The sequence below is a fragment of the Bos javanicus genome, chromosome X (genome assembly GCF_032452875.1).
Source record: "Bos javanicus breed banteng chromosome X, ARS-OSU_banteng_1.0, whole genome shotgun sequence".
In the NCBI taxonomy this organism is placed as follows: domain Eukaryota; kingdom Metazoa; phylum Chordata; class Mammalia; order Artiodactyla; family Bovidae; genus Bos; species Bos javanicus.
Window position 1 is genome coordinate 41,309,929 of NC_083897.1, and position 15,321 is coordinate 41,325,249.

The 15,321-nt window shown below is 35.5% G+C and overlaps 1 protein-coding gene across 3 annotated transcripts in view; it reads left to right on the forward strand.

Annotated features, from left to right (window-relative positions):
- LOC133242872 (protocadherin-11 X-linked) overlaps positions 1–15,321 on the forward strand; it is an 818,944-nt gene that overhangs the window by 173,146 nt on the left and 630,477 nt on the right. The gene's annotated exons all lie outside the window — the stretch shown is intronic.

Sequence of the window (15,321 nt, forward strand, 5' to 3'; positions counted from 1 at the left end):
CAGTGATTTCATCCAACTATCTCATCCTCTGTCGCCCCCTTTTCCTCCTGCCTTCAATCTTTCTCAGCATCAGGATCTTTTCCAACGTTTCAACTTCAGCATCAGTCCTTCCAATGAATATTCGGGGTTGATTTCCTTTAGAATTGACTCATCTGACCTCCTTACAGTCCAGGGGACTCTCAAGAGTCTTTTCCAGCTCCACAATTCAAAAGCATCATACTTCAGTGTTCAGTCTTATTTAAGGTCCAACTCTCACATCAGTAAATGACCACTGGAAAAACCATAGCTTTAACTATATGGATCTTTGTTTGCAAAGTGAAGTATTTACTTTTTAATATACTGTATAGGTTTGTCATAGCTTTCCTTCCAAGGAGCAAACATCTTTTTATTTCATGGCTGCAGTTACTATCTGCAGTAATTTTGGAGCCTAAGAAAATAAAATCTGGCACTATTTCCTCTTTTCCCCAATATATTTGTCACGAAGTGATGGAACAGGATGCCATGATCTTAGATCTTATTTTTTTTTTTTTAATGTTCAGTTTCAAGTGAGATTTTTCACTCTCTTTCACCCTCATGAAAAGTCTCTTTAGTTCTCCTTCACTTTCTGCTATTAGAGTGCTATTATTTGCATATCTGAGGTTGTTTAGATTTAGCTTAACTGTCTTGATCCCAGCTTGTGATTCATCCAGCCTGGTATTTCACATGATGCATGCATATAAGTTAAATAAGCAGGGTGGCAATATACAGTCTTGTCTTATTCTTTTCCCAGTTTTGAATCAGTTAGTCTTTCCATGTTCATTTTTACCTGTTGCTTCTTGACCTGCACACAGGTTTCTCAGGAGACAGGTAAGATAGTCTGGTAATCGTATCTCTTGAATAATTTTCCACAGTTGTTTTGTGATTCCCACAGTCAAAGGCTTTAGCCTAGTCAATGAAGCAAAAGTAGACGTTTTTCTGTAACTCCCTTGCTTTCTCAATGATTCAATGAATGTTGTCAATTTGATCTCTGGTTCCTCTGCCTTTTTTAAATCCAGCTTGTACACCTGGAGTTTTCAGCAGTTCATGTACTGCTGATGCCTAGCTTAAAGGATTTTGAACATTACCTTGATAGCGTATGAAATTTGTGCAATTGTGTGGTACTTTGAACATTCTTTGGCATCATCATTCTTTGAGATTAAAATAAAAACCAAACTTTTCCAGTCCTGTGGCCACTGCTAGGTTTTCCAAATTTGCTGGCATATTAAGTGCAGCGCTTGAACAGCATCATGTTTTAGGATTGTAAATCACTCAACTGCAGTTTTGTCATGACCACTAGCTTTGTTTGTAGTAATGCTTCTAAAGGCTCATTTGACCTCACACTCCAGGGTTTCAGCTCTAGGTGAGTGACCACACCATCATGGTTATCTGGGTCATTTAGATCTTTTTTTGCATAGTTCTGCTGTGTATTTTTGCCACCTTTTCTTCTATTAGGTCCTTACAGTTTCTATCCTTTATCATGTCCATTCTTGCATGAAATGTTCACTTGATATCTCCTATTTTCTTGAAGAAATATCTAGTCTTTCCTATTTTATTTTTTTCCTGTATTTATTTGCATGATTCCTTTAAGAAGTTCTTCTTATCTCTCCTTGCTATTCTCTGGAACTCTGCACTCAGTTGGGTATATGTTTCCTTTTCTATCTTTCATTTTGCTTCTCTTCTTTCCTCAGCCATTTGTAAAGCCTCCTCAGACAACCATTTGGCCTTCTTGCATTTCTTTTTCTTTGTGATGGTTTTGGTCACTGTCTCCTGTACAATCTTATAAACCTCTGTCCACAGCTCTTAAGGAACTCTGTCAATCATATCTAACCCCTTGGATCTATGTGTCACCTCCACTGTATAATCAAAAGAGATTTGTTTTAGGTCATACCTGAATGGCCTAGTTATTTCCTCTCCTTTTTTCAATTTAAGCCTAAATTTTTCAATAAGGAGCTCATGATCTGAGACACAATCAGCTCCAGGTCTTGTTTATGCTAACTTTATAGAGTTTCTCCATTTCAGCTGCAAAGAAATAATCCATCTGAATTCGATATTGACCATCTGGTGATGTCCATGTGTAAAGTCATCTCTTGGATATTTGGAAAAGAGTATTTTTTATGACCAGTGTTGTTTTTTGACAAAACTCTGTTAGCTTTTCCCCTGCTTTTTTTTGTACTCCAAGGACAAACTTGCCTGTTATTCCTGGTATCTCTTAACTTCCTATTTTTGCATCCCAATCCTTTATGATGAAAAGCATATATATATATATATATGTGTGTGTGTGTGTGTGTGTGTGTGTGTTATTTCTAGAAGGTCTTGTAAGATTTCATAGACCTGGTCAGCTTCACTTTCTTCAGCATCAGTGGTTGGGGCATAGACTTGGATTACTTTGATATTGAATGGTTTGCATGGAAATGAAGCAAGATCATTCTGTCATTTTTGAGGTTGCAACCAAGTACTGTATTTCATACTCATTTTTGACTATGAGGGCTACTCCATTTTTTCTAAGGGATTCTTGCCCACAGTAATAGATATAATGGTCATCTGATTTAAATTCATCCATTCCCATCCATTTTGGTTCACTGATTCCTAAAATGTTGATGTTCACTCTTGCCATCTCCTGTTTGACCACTTTCAATTTACCTTGATTCATGGACTTAACATTCCAAGTTCCTATGCAATATTATTCTTTACAGCATTGGGCTTTACTTTCATCACCAGACACATCCACAACTGAGTGTCATTCTGCTTTAGCCCAGCCACTTCATTTTTTCTGCATCAATTAGTATTTGCCCTCAATTTTTTCATAGTTGCATATTGAACACCTTCCAATCTGGGAGGCTTATCTTCCTGTGTCACATATTTTTGCCTTTTGATTATGTCCATGAGGTTCTCCAGGCAAGAATCAAGGAATGGACTGCCATTTCCTCCTCCAGTGGACCACATTTTGTCAGAACTCTTCAATATGACCCATCATCTTGGGCGGCCCTGCTCAGCATGGCTCATACCTTCATAACTGCAAGGCCCTTTGCCACAACAACACTGTGATCCACGAAGGGGATCTTTATTGATTATCTTGGTTCAATTGGTCCCCAAAGCACATAACATTCTTACCTGTACACTTGTAAGGGTTCAGGCTTGCTCTTAAAACTAGAAATCTGGAACACTTAATGAAATTAAACTTTATAGTAGAGAAAGTGAAAAGGAAGTGAAATAGAAATTAGCACATTTAATAATTTCAGTCATTTAAACAGATTACAGGAGTCTATATGGAAAGATACATGATAAAGATTTAGTTGACTCTGTAAATTTTGATTCCCAGAAAGTTTGTTGTTTTACCACTGCTGTTCCTCCATTAGTGTTATGCAAATTCATGATATGTTGGTGATTAGATGTTCTTCAGACACTTGGCAAGTTACAAAAAATTTCCATTGAGGAAAACAGTGGATGATCTATTTAAAAAGAAGATGTTAGAAATGACAGAAAGCAAGTTGCAATTCATGAAATAGTAGGAAAACTGGTTAATATTAATACATATAAATAATATCTCAGAATAAATTCAGGAATTAGAAAGAAAATAGGAGGAAATAGACCCAATAAGAGGAGTTTTTAAGGCAAAACACTCATAAAGATGTTATATCAGTCCAAAGTCTATAGATAGCTCTGAAACATAGGATATTTAGTGCACTAAAGTGATAGGAAAAACTTGTTAGAGATGGGTAGAAACTATTTTAAATATTAAAAAATGACCAAATTTAGAAGCTTATCTGATAGTAGTGGTGACTGTGTATGTGAGGGAGAGAGAGAGAGAGAGAGAGAGAGAGAGAGAGAGAGAAGATTAGTAAGAGAATAAAAAGAATTTTTCCTAAGGAACTGTGGGAAAATACAGTCATGTAGTTCTATAACAATAACATATTAAACAATGCACAAGGGGAAATATTTGGGAAAAAGAGTACGGGCTAAAAAGGAGACTATTCAGAGAGACATTTTTTATTTCTTGATCAGAAGAGAAGGAAACTTTGGGGTACAACTTGAAAGTGAAAAGTGGAATGATTAGCCTTTAGATACCAGATACAACAGAGCTGGTGTCCTTGTCACAACCTCCAGCCCATTTAGAGCTTAGTTTTTCACAAAATTCCCAACACAGTGAGAAGTATTCATTTTGACTTGGAACTTGGTTTGATGCCATGACTTGGCCCTTGATGCTGGCACTACAAGGCATGGTGGGTAAGCTCTGAAAATGGCCTAATGTCTTCCCAGAGTCAGTCAGTATAGTGTAAATATAACTGTGATTATGGTGTTCAGACACAAAATCTAAGCATAAAATTTACATGCACATGGACAAATTCTGTGTGGCCATTCTATGGTTAGTCTTAAGTAGACTTAGGTCTCTAAATATATAATATTTGAAAGTTGAAGAAATTCTAGAAGAAATATTCAGAAGCAGTATTCTGAAAGAGAACTTAGTCTTTCGGGTTCATTATAGGCAATATTTTCACTTCTCTTTCCCTTTCCCACAAAGGTGTGTGTGTGTATGTGATCATTAATTTTAAATTAACTGTCAGCATAAATTTGCAGGAAAGAAAACCTTTTGGAAACTTTTTCAATTTGTTCCAATTAACTATTTTTTAGTTTTTTAAATTTTTTAAAATTTATATTTATTTATTTTAGAGGCTAATTACTTTACAATATTGTATCGGTTTTGCCATACATCAACATGAATCCGCCATGGGTGTACACGTGTTCCCAAACCTGAACCCACCTCCCACCTCCCTCGCCATACCATCCCGCTGGGTCAACCCAGTGCACCAGCCCCAAGCCAATTATACAGAGTGAAGTAAGCCAGAAAGAAAAACAGCAGTACAGTATACTAATGAATATATATGGAATTTACAAAGATGGTAATGATAACCCTGTATACGAGACAGCAAAAAAGACACAGATGCATAGAACAGTCTTTTGGACTCTGTGGGAGAGGGAGGAGGGGATGATTTGGGAGAATGGCATTGAAACATGTATAATATCATATAAGAAATGAATCGCCAGTCCAGGTTCGATGCAGGATACAGGAAGCTTGGGGCTGGTGCACTGGGATGACTCAATTAACTTTTTTTTTTTAAGGTTTTTTTTTTTATATAATAATAAGATGCAGTAAAATTATGTGCATGTTGGGCTGCCAGAAAAAAATTATGAAAGGCAAAATTAATTATTTTGAAACGGCCTACTAATGTACTAGGAGTAATTAGTATTAACCTATGAGTGGAGTTTACACAGACAGATTTTATTTCGTTAGAAGGCATGGTTTTCTAATAAAATGGAATGAACTATCTAATGAGGTGGTGAGATTCTCAATACCGGAATTTAAACAGCAAAGGATAGATGGCCACTTACAGAGGATTCTGTTGAAGAAGTTCATAATAGTTTGTACTGCATTAATTTTAAGGCTAATCCTAACTGTGTTTTTAAAATTTTATGATTTATTTAATAATTCCTAACTGCAAAAGAAAAAAAGCATTTTAGATATGCATAAACCAGCCTTTTGTCAAGGATTGGGTTCAGCAAATGATGTCTAAAATAATATTTTTCCATGTTTGATGAATGCAATTGAATCCTAGAAAGAAGTCTAATTTTAAAATAAATAAATTTAAATTAAAAAAAGAAAATTCAAAAAAAATTATCCACTCAAAAATACTCTTTTAATGTTTTATGGTCTGTTCCTGACCAAAGTTGAGCCAAACAAAAATTGTGGGTTTGAAACATTATATATGATTATGTGTGGGTGTAAAAAAAAAGAAATGACAAAACGTGGCATGCAGTTTTGTGATTTTTGGATGGGAAAATGGGGGGAAAGAAAAGGAGTGAAGAAGGGTAGGAGGGGAGACAGAGAGAGAGGTTAAAGTGAGAAAGGGAGTGTGAAATAGGGACAGAGAACAGTAAAGATGAAGGGGAGAAATATGGAGAAATATGGGAAGAGGGCAAAGAGGAGTAAGAGAAGTACAGTTAAAAAGAAAGAGTGACAATTAAAAAAATACAAGATCCTACTGTCTAGCACAGGAAACTATATTTAATATCCTGTGATAAACCATAATGGATAAGAACATGAAAAAGAATATATATATATATGTATATTCTTTTATATATATATATGTGTGTATATTCTTATATATATATGTGTGTGTGTGTGTGTGTGTGTATACATATATAAATATATATATATATATAAAACTGAATCACTTTGGTATACACCAGAAACTAACAAAATATTGTAAATGAACTATATTTCAGTGAAAAGCAAATTAAAAAAGGGTGACAGTTGGAGAAATAAGGCAGAGAGAATCTATAGTAAGAGGGAAAAGAGATGAAGAACATGGGGGTGGAGAAGAGAGAAGCACAAATATGGATAAGTGTGTAGAAGGGGGAAACAGAAACAAGATAGTGATAATTTCTAGAGTTACTCTGTACTGAAACACACTGATCATTAAATAGTATCTATTTAATAATGTAAAACATACTACAATCATTTTATTAAAGTAATGATTTAATTAAAATTAGGATTTCAAATAGGTGGTATAGACTGGTTGTACTGCCTTTCTCTCCACAACTCTTACAGGAGTATAGGGCTCCTGGAATTACACAACTGTTTTTAACCTTGATTCCTTTATCTTTGGGTGGAAAATCCTCTTTTAGTGATCATTATTGAAATGATGCATTTTCTGTAGATATCATAAAAAATTATCATTAAAAACATTATTTAATTGCTGACTTACTAAACATCACTGTTTTGGTTATAAGTGGGTCCTTGATTCACTTATTTTGAAAATCACCTCTAACTGGTAAAAGAAGACTTATGCCTTGCAAACTAGTTGCTACTTATTAATCCCTGACTGAAGCCAGTTGAAAGACTGAAGTAATTTACAAGCCAAGCTGTATTCAGAAAGTTCTGACACACCAGAGTAAATTATTTCCTTGGGAGAGAGAATGGGCTACTCATTGACCATTTCTTTTTAAAGAAAAGAGTGAGCTGCCCTATGTAAAAATATTGGAGGATATTTACATGTATAATAAGGCTTCCCTGGTGGCTCAGGTGGTAAAGAATCTGCCTGCAATGCAGGAAAACTGGGGTTTGATACCTAGGGTGGAGAGATTCCCTGGAGAAGGGAATCTTCTTGCCTGAAGATTTCTTCTTCTTGCCCCTCCAGAATTCTTGCCTGCTGAATTCCATGGACAGAGGAGCCTGGTGACCTACAGTCCATGGGATCACAAAGAGTCGGACACAACTGAATGACTAACATTTTCACACTTTCATTTTTTCATATGTATGATATTACTTCAGTCAGTGGATTTTTATTACAAGAGAGGCAGTTCAAATGCCTACAATACATTATTTCAACCTTCAAACACAATTTAGCACGGTTCTCTGTGCAAATATTTGAAGATAATTCCACCCTTGATTATTTTAAAGCAAATGTCTCTAGGAAAGAAGAATCCAGCCTATATAGGAAAGACAACATTAATGTGAGCTGGTAATTTTGATATATTTAGATGCATTTTTTATTAAAATATACTCTAGTTTCCTAGTTCGTTGATAAAATCAATGCATATTTATGAACTCGCTTAGGTAGTAAGCACTTATTTCTAAATTTGTCAGTAAATAAGAATTGCTGAATGGGATAGTTGGTGTGAATAAGTGAATGTTTTAGGTGTCAGACAAGCCTAAGCAAATTTCTTGAAATCAGTGTTAAATTCTCCCCTTAAAAAATTTCTAGTGAGAAAGTGGTAACAACCATAATATGTGAGCAATAAACACAAATCACATGAAAAAATCAGATTTCTGAGTATAAACATTTTTAATGGTCCTTTTGTTAAGGATGCTTTTGAGAAAGAGTGATAGCAGTGTTGTGGTTAAGGATATGCCTCCACCCGCCCCAAAAAAATTCTCAGTCTGTTAATTATGACAGCAACAGGCCTAAAATCCCAGGCACACTATTATTTTCTTGAGACAGCTAAATATTTCACCTCAGCTATTTAACTTTTATTTTCTTTTAAGATGGGCTTTTCTTCATCTTACACTTTGCTGTTCCCTTTGTTAGTTGTCCTTGACCATTGGAATGTTACTGTAGAGCTCCACAGTCCAAGTGATAAGAATCATTGATTAATGGCATTCAAATTTTACCAGCACCAGGGGAATACTTAGTTCCTCCAGGCTTGAGTTAGACTAGAATCCATAATTGAAGATGTCTGTCAATTGCTATTGTGCCTCTAGTTTTAACTTTTTAAACAGATAATCTGCTCTTTCTGAGAGCGTGGCTTTATTTTTCCTGAGATTTAGAGGTCACCCTTTGTTTCTTGTTCAAATTGGAAATTCTTGGAACAATACTCCTCTATTAGCTAGATTATTTCTGACGGATATAAGGTTCATACACATTAGTACTAGGACATGGTCTATGAGTCTCTCTGGGATATGCTAAAATAGGCTGGGGAGATCCGATCCAGTTCTTCAGAACGTTTTAGAAACAGTTTATGTTAGACTTTAGGTCAATATATGATCTTAAAATCTCACTTTGGGGTACACTAATTAAATTAATCTTATACACAAAGTCCTAGTAACTTTGTTCTGTCCATCAAATTGTTGGTGTTCACATGCCTGATATGTCACAAATCCAAATGAGGCCATCTTCATTTTTTTTTTTTTTTTCAATAGAGGATTTTTGTTCTGGTTGTTCTTTACTGAATTAAAGGATATTTCAGTTTTGCTTTTTCCCACCTGAGAGTCCTAGACAAACAAAAGAAGATAGACTGGAATCCTACTGTATATCTGTTAGTATAATTAAATTGAAATAACACTGTGTCTAAAACAAATCATCTTAAAGTGGAAAATGAACAGAGAGTTATTGGGCTGTTGGGAGAACAGTTAATTTTATAAGATGCAACTCAAAAAGTAAAAAAGCAATGAAATTCAACAGACACAGCTTAATGAAGACAAGAAATTTTAAAGAGAAACAAGTATATTTCAATGTATGCTAATTCAGGTAGAAAATATCTCAGCAAGTTGTGTTATCGCAATTATTTATCAAGTCTAGGAAATACAAATTTTAAAAGAGCCATTGTATAAAAAGATAGACTATGCAAATATGAAAAATATTGGAATGTATTTTCAATTTATCATGGCTATAGATATCATGCTACTAGAGAAGATCTAGTACTAACAGTTTTAAGGGTTATTAGGTGAAGAATTTGATTTAGGTCACACTTGAATGGTCTAGTGGTTTTCCCTACTTTCTTCATTTTAAGTCTGAATTTGGCAATAGAGTTCATGCTCTGAGCCACAGTCAGCTCCCAGTCATGTTTTTGCTGACTATATAGAGCTTCTCCATCTTTGGCTGCAAAGAATGTAATCAATCTGATTTCGGTGTTGACCATCTGGTGATGCCCATGTGTAGAGTCTTCTCTTGTGTTGTTGGAAGAGGGTGTTTGCTACGCAAAATGGCTGTCTGGTGAGGCCTTCAAATAGCTTGAAAAGAAGAGAAAGGAAAAGCAAAGGAGAAAAGGAAAGATATTCCCATTTGGTTGCAGAGTTCCAAAGAATAGCAAGGAGAGATAAGAAAGCCTTCCTCAGAAATCAATACAGAAAAATAGAGGAAAACAATGGAATGGGAAAGACTAGAGATCTCTTCAAGAAAATAAGAGATACCAAAGAAACAGTTCATGCAAAGATGAGTTCAATAAAGGACAGAAATGGTATGGACCTAACAGAAGCAGAAGATATTAAGAAGAGATGACAAGAATACACAGAAGAACTGTACAAAAAAGATCTTCATGACCCAGATAATCACGGTGGTGTGATCACTGACCTAGAGCCAGACATCCTGGAATGTGAAGTCAAGTGCACCTTAGAAAGCATCACTACGAACAAAACTAGTGGAGGTTATGGAATTCCAGTTGAGCTATTTCAAATCCTGAAAGATGATGCTGTGAAGGTGCTGCACTCCATATGCCAACAAATTTGGAAAGCTCAGCAGTGGCCACAGGACTGGAAAAGGTCGGTTTTCATTCCAATCCCAAAGAAAGGCAATGCCAAAGAATGCTCAAACTACCGCACAATTGCATTCATCTCACATGCCAAGAAAGTAATGCTCAAAATTATCCAAGCCAGGCTTCAGCAATACGTGAACCGTGAACTTCCAGATGATCAATCTGGTTTTAGGAAAGGCAGAGGAACCAGAGATCAAATTGTCAACATTCCCTGGATCATGGAAAAAGCAAGAGAGTTCCAGAAAAAAACACCTATTTCTGCTTTATGGACTGTGCCAAAGCCTTTGACTGTGTGGATCACAAAAAACTGTGGAATATTCTGAAAGAGATGGGAATACCAGACCACCAGACCTGCCTCTTGAGAAACCTATATGCAGTTCAGGAAGCAACAGGATGGTATGGGGAAGGATGTGGGACGGGGGTTCAGGATGGGGAACACGTGTACACCCGTCGCCAATTCATGTTGATGTATGGCAAAACCAATACAATACTGTAATTAGCCTCCAATTAAAATAAATAAATTTATGTTAAAAAAGGAAGCAACAGTTAGAACTGAACATGGAACAACAGACTGGTTCCAAATAAGAAAAGGAGTATGTCAAGGCTGTATATGGTCACCCTGCTTATTTAACTTATATGCAGAGTACATTGTGAGAAATGCTATGCTGGAAGAAGCACAAGCTGGAATCAAGATTACCGGAAGAAATATCAATAACTTCAGATATGCAGATGACACCACCCTTATGGCAGAAAGTGAAGAGGAACTAAAAGCCTCTTGGTGAAAGTGAAAGATGACAGTGAAAAAGTTGACTTAAAGCTCAGCATTCAGAAGACTAAGATCATGGCTCTGGTCCCATCACTTCATGGGAAATAGATGGGGAAACAGTGGAAACAGTGTCAGACTTTAATTTTTTGGGCTCCAAAATCACTGCAAATGGTGACTGCAGCCACGAAATTACTCCTTGGAAGTAAAATTATGACCAACCTAGATAGCATATTAAAAAGTAGAGACATTACTTTGCCAACAAAGGTCTGTCTAGTCAAGGCTATGGTTTTTCCAGTGGTCGTGTATGGATGTGAGAGTTGGACTGTGAAGATAGCTGAGCACCGAAGAATTGATGCTTTTGAAATGTGGTGCTGGAGAAGACTCTTGGGAGTCCCTTAGACTGCAAGGAGATCCAACCAGTCCATTCTAAAGACCTGTCCTGGGTGTTCATTGGAAGGACTGATGCTGAGGCTAAAACTCCAATAATTTGGCCATCTCATGCAAAGAGTTGACTCATTGGAAAAGACCCTGATGCTGGGAGGGATTGGAGGCAGGAGCAGAAGGACACGACAGAGGATGACATGGCTGGATGGCATCACCAACTCGATGAACATGAGTTTGTGTGGACTCCGGGAGTTGGTGATGGACAGGGAGGCCTGGCGTGCTGTGATTCATGGGGTCGCAAAGAGTCGGACATGACTGAGCGACTGAACTGAACTGAACTGAGCTGAAGAAAAGTTCCTAAAAGGATAATGAAAGGAGTACCATGACATAAGTGACAGATAAAAGAAAATATTTCAGTTTTCACAGATAGCTATTTTCTATTCTTTACACTGAAATTTCCCCACTCTGTTGTCACTTATTCTAAAGATATTTTCTGAAAGCATCATTCATTCCTAAATTTATATTATATTTTATATTATCAGTGTTTCAGTATTTTAATGATAGAGAATTAAACCTTTAGAGTGACCTAGTGTCTTTCCTTGTGGCTCAGCAGGTAAAGAATTTTCCTGCATTGTGGGTGACCTGGGTTTGATCTTTGGGTTGGGAAGATCCCCTGGAGAAGTGAATGGCAACCCACTCCAGCATTCTTGCCTGGAGAATCCCACTGACCGAGGAGCCTGGTGGGCTGCAATCCATGGGATCACAAAGAGTTAGACACAACTGAGCGACTGACACACATACACACACACACACACACACACACACACAGTGACCTAGTCCTGAAAATATCTACCAAACTCTATCACTTTTATGTTTGTTACTGCTCCTTTTGGGGATAAACATGAATTTCTTTGTTCTATCCAGGAGCTTTATGTTTTTCAATCAAGTTATATAAGATACAGGAGTGGGTGTGTTGTTTCAGTTGATTGGGATCTACTGGAGTAGTATTTCTCCTCAGTACTCTGCAATCAATGGGGTTTTAAAAAATTGGAAAAATTTGAAGATAAATAGTATTTGGTAGTCTTTCCAAGATGAAAATTAGATTTTCCTGAAAAATGTGAACTTTCTTCACACTTACTTGGTTCATACCCATATAGGAACATATTTGATCTCTTATCTCAAACTCCTACAAATTACAACTGTATTTTCATTCCTGACTTGTTTATCATTTTGAAATTAAAACTCCCTTTGAAATATATAGCCTGCCCCTTAGAAAGTATAATTTTAATAATATTGGAAATGATTCTTTGCTTATGATTTTTGCCATTTGCTATTAACTTGGAGGTAAGATTTTAAGTTATTTGCTTTGTTTTGGTCTTTGAGAATCTTGAAATGAAAGATTTATGATTGATTTATTATTTAAGTTCAGATTTAGTTGAAGTTTTTGTATTATCATAGCATTAAGCCTTGAATGAGTAAAGTTCATTGCTTGTCTGTATCAAAGTGTTGTTAAGAAAATGATAATTGAATGGATTTAATATTTTATCTCTTTTTTAGAAGTTCAGTGAGGATCCTTACTACTTTCTCACTGTTAGTATTAACTATTATTTCAATAAGCTTAAATATGTTATGGGCTTTCCAGGTGGCTCTGGATGGTAAAGAACCATTCTGCCAATGCAGGAGATATAAGAAATGCGTGTTGGATGCCTGAGACAGGAAGATCCCCTACAGGAGGGCATGACAGCCCACTCCAGTATTCTTGCCTGAAGAATCCCACAGACAGAGGAGTCTGGCAGGTTACAGTCCATAGGGTCGCACAGAGTTAGACATAACTAAAGCAACTTAGCATGCATGTATGCAAATATGTTATATGTTATTTTAATTATTTAGATAATGACCTAAATACTTTAATTCAAAGTCACAACTGGCAAAAGAATAATTTTTGTTAAATAATAGCTTTTAAGAGACTATATTGAAATGCTATATAACTGATTATATAAATGCCACCTAATATCATCCATATTCCTAAAACTATATATTGATTTTATAAAAGAGGATGGGTTTAAACTCACTGACTTTTTTTCACTCAATTATCCATATACAGAATAAGAAGGAAAACAAAAGAATAGGCATCTTCTGTATGTCTATAACTCAGTTTACATGACTATTTTTCCTTTTAAACAATAATATGCACAAATAGTGTGCTGTTATATTTTTAGAAGCATAGTGCAATTAAAAGGTTTTTTTTTTTTTCATATTTAGTATATGAAATTCTTTGCTTTCCTCTTAACTACTGTCTGTCCAGTTGTTTTCTGCAATTTGTAAAATGAACATGCCTGGTGATTTAAGTCAGAATAATGTTTCAGTGCATCATACATAGGAAAAAATATTAAAAGTCCAAAATTTATGCATCATGAAGGAAGTGAGATATTATTTAGTTCAAATGAATGCAATAACATTTAGGAGATTTGGATATTGTCTGCTTGTGAAATTACTGCTATCAGTTTTTCCATTTTATTTTATCCACATTTTCATGTATCTAAAAAATAATATGAGGAAATATATTTGATAATCCTGTGTTACTTTCAATAATCTTCTGATTTAAGATTTTGACTCTGATATACATAGCTTTTACTATAAGTGTAGAATAGTGACTACATTTATTAGTTATTCTCATTAGTTTAATGCATTACAATGTTACTCTTTGCCTTCAGTGCCTGTACATAATTTTCCTTCATCCATAGTGCAACTTTAATGTATGATATAATTTAAGCCATTTTTATTTTCTTCATCAATTTAAAAAATTAAGCTCAATTTCCTCATGCAAATAAGACCTTTATATCTCATGTAATTGAATTAAATTTATTATATATGTCTACTTGTCTAGTTAGGCCAATAAAGCCACCATTAATTTTAAATTGGCCATTAAATGTTATGCAATTCTTCCCATATTGAGAAAATTAATAATAGGACATGACATAATGAAACTGTGTCAATCCCTTCAAAAATGCATTAGCTTCAATTATGTATCTGTCTTCATGTCAAATTTTCAAAAGAATAATACTATGCATAAATAAATATTGCCATGAATCAAAATTGCTACAAGTTCCCTTTAATAGCCAAAGGTTGGAGAAGTCAAACCAGCCTGAAATTTATGAATTGAAACCTCTTTTCATAAAGTACATCCTCAGAAGCAAGCTTGTGGCTTTTAAAACTACATAAAAACTCTGCCTCAGCCCAAGATGGAGTAAATGAGATCAACTTTACCATACCACCTGAAACAACGCAAAGAAAGAGAGAAATAATGTATAAAACAAAACTGTGAATTTGAGGCAGTGAAGGATAGTGATCCCTTAGAAACAGGAAAGAATGAGGTAAACTCTAAGATTACCACAGTGTACAATCTTGAGGGAGTTTCCAGGGCAAAACACAGTGAGAGATAATCTAGATGGAGCCTGAAAACTCCCTGAGTTAAGGAGACAAAGATGGGAATCCAAAGAGACCAAGATGGCTAGAGTTTCCAGGACACAGTGTTGAATAGAAGAGAGCTACACAGAAAGAGAGCCCTGGTGATGAGTAGAGGATCTCCTTCATGTGTTCTTCAGCTTATTCATCAGTGTATGTGCGAGGAAACCATCTGAGGCCAGTGAAAAGCTATCTGGTAGTACTAGGAAATGTTGTCAGTTGCTTACATAAAGCTGGGAATAGTACTTGTTCCCACTAGTAAGACTGAAATAATTCACACTTCTGGGGCATTGAGTAAAATACACAGGAAGATCTTGCTTAGCAGTGGGGACTATAGCCCTAGATGGAGTATTATTTTGGATTTGTCTAACAAATAACAAAAGGAAGATTTGAAAGGATCAAACTATTTCTAAATAAGTTAAATGAATCTCAGATAAAATGGGAATATCCAACAGCCAAAAAAGTGAATGTAAAATGGATGGCATCCAAATAAAGATGGCCAGGTATACATAAAAGCAGGAAAACATAAACTATAATGAGGAGAATAATGAATTAATAGAAACTGACCCAGAACTGAAACAGATGTGAGAATTAGCATAAAATGACATTTAAAAATGTATTAGAATCATATTCTGTATGTTCAAAATTTAAGTTTAGAT